This window comes from Mustela putorius, unplaced genomic scaffold, assembly GCF_011764305.1.
Source record: "Mustela putorius furo isolate JIRA1106 unplaced genomic scaffold, ASM1176430v1.1 tig00000421_pilon_pilon_pilon, whole genome shotgun sequence".
NCBI lineage: Eukaryota > Metazoa > Chordata > Mammalia > Carnivora > Mustelidae > Mustela > Mustela putorius.
Genome location: NW_025421375.1, coordinates 18,043,108 through 18,045,655, shown reverse-complemented (window position 1 = coordinate 18,045,655; position 2,548 = coordinate 18,043,108). Strand labels below are relative to the sequence as shown.

General features: G+C 40.0%; 1 pseudogene; it reads left to right on the top strand.

The window, feature by feature from the left end:
* The first annotated feature begins 1,778 nt into the window (after nucleotides 1–1,778).
* LOC123392017 lies at nucleotides 1,779–1,873 on the top strand (annotated as a pseudogene).
* The last annotated feature ends 675 nt before the right edge of the window (nucleotides 1,874–2,548 follow it).

The window sequence follows — 2,548 nt, the reverse complement described above, 5'->3', positions numbered from 1 at the left end:
AAAGGACTTAGAAACCTCAACACCAAACAAACAATCCAATTAAAAAATGGATAGAGGGGGCGCCTGGTTGACTCAGTGGGTTAAGCCTCTGCCTTCGGCTCGGGTCAGGATCTCAGGGTTCTGGGATCGAGCCCTGTATCAGGCTCTCTGCTCAGTGGGGAGCCTGCTTCCTCCTCTCTCTCTGCCTGCCTCTCTGCCTATTTGTGATCTCTGTCAAATAAATAAATAAAATCTATAAAACATTTAAAAAAAGGATAGAGGACTCAATTAGACATTTTTCCTAGGGAGACATACAGATGGCCAATGAACACAAGGAAAGATGCCCAACACCACTAACCATCAGGGAAATGTGAATAAAAACCACAGTGAGGTATTACCTCACACCTGCAGAATTGCTAAAATAAAAAATGCAAGAAATAATAAATGTTGGCAAGGATGTGGAGAAAAAAGAGCCCTCCGACACTGTTGGTGGGAATGCAAATTGGTGCAGCAATGTGGAAAACAGTTTGGAGGTCCTCAAAAAATTAAAAATAGAATTTCCAATGATCCAGAAATTTAATACTGGCTTTTTACCCAAAGAAAACAAAAACGCTAATCCAAAAAGATTTATGTTTGTTGTAGCATTATCACAATAACCAAGATATGGAAACAACCCAAGTGTCCATTCAAAGATCAACTGATATAGAAAATGTGGCATCTATATATATACTATGAAATATTACTCAGCCATAAAAAGGATGAAATCTTGCCATTTGCAACAAGATGGATGGACCTAGAGGATACAACGCTTAGTGAAATAAGTCAGAGAAAGACAAATACCATGTGATTTCACTCAGATGTGGAATTGAAGAAACAAAACAAATGAATAAAAAGTAAGGGGACAAACAAAAAAACAGACTTTTTTTTTTTTAAGATTTTATTTATTTATTTGTCGGAGAGAGAGAAGGAGGGTTTGAGCACAAGCAGGGAGAGCAGCAGGCAGACGAAGAAGCAGGCTCCCTGCTGAGCAAGGAGCCTGATGTGGGACTGGATCCCAGGACCCTGGGATCATGATCTGAGCTGAAGGCAAATGCTTAACTGACTGAGCCACCCAGGAGTCCCCAAAACCAGACTCTTAAATGCAGAGAACAAATCGGTGGTTACCAGAGGAGAGATGAGTGAGTGGGGGGATGGTGAAGGAGATAAAGGGGATTAAGATACACTTACCTTGATGAGCAGGAAGACATGCGTAGAATGGTTGAATCATTATATTGTATACCTGAAACCAATATAACACTTTATATTAGTTATAGTATAATAAAAAATAAAATGAAATGTTACTTTATAAAACTTTTTCTGATTTTCAAAAATTGAAAGAAAAGACATTTGTTTGCATTGGTGCTAACCTCCTTCCCTAGGACAGCACTCTTCTTGGCTTATCTTTAAAGCAGTTGGGATGCGTGGGAAAGAAATAACTCCTGGATTAATAAAAAAATTACCAAGGAAATAATGGAAGATATTTTTAAAATATTATCTCTGTGATACTGATGAAGGGCCACAGTTATGCTTTAGGCTAGATCTTTCATTCATTCGTTCTTGATTATTTCTAGAAAGCCAACCTGGGCCAGGCACTGAAGATAGCAATAAACTAAATTTTCCCACTTTTCATAGCCCAGGCAACAGCACTGAAAGAACACATATAGTTGTCTAATTTTCATCGAGCCTTGGGGAGGTCTCACAGAAAATGAGTTACTGATTTTCTGGAATGTCTGTGATGAGAATAAAGATACTTGCTCTTTGTGCTCTCTTCAGCAGCACATAAACTAAAACTGGAAAGATAACATGGCCCCTGCACAAGAATGACACGCAACTCCATGAAGCTTTCCCTGTTTTTAGAGCGGAGATGTCCATTGACAGAAGAACGGATGAAGATGTATATATATATACACACACACGAAATATTTCTCAGTCATCAGAAAGGATGGATATTTACCATTAACACGACATGGATGGAACTGGAGGGTTTATGCTGAGCAAAATAAGTCAATCAGAGAAAGACAATTATTGTAGGGTTTCTCTCATATGTGGAATATAAGAAATAGCACAGAGGATTATAAGGGAAGAGAGGGAAAACTGAATGGGAAGAAACCAAAGAGCGAGAGAGACTCTTGACCCTGGGAAATAAACTGAGGGTTGGGGAATGGGTGGTGGATGGGGGGATATGGTAGTTGGGTGATGGGCATTAAGCAGGGTTCCCACTCAGCAGAGATCCCGATGCGGGCCTCGATCCCAACACCCCAGGATCATGACCTGAGCAGAAGACAGAGGTTTCAACCCACTGAGCCACCCAGGTGCCCCAATTCCCACCAGTCTTATATAGGAAAACAGCCAACATTTATTGAAATATTTCCGCATGCCAGGCACTATGTTAAGCACTTGATGGGCTTTCTATTTGACCCTAATAACAATCCTAATGAAGTAGCTATCTTTTTATCCATAGTGGATAGAAGAAGAAACTGAGACTTAGAGAATAATCTGTCAAGGTCACAAACTAGTAACTAGTAGGGCT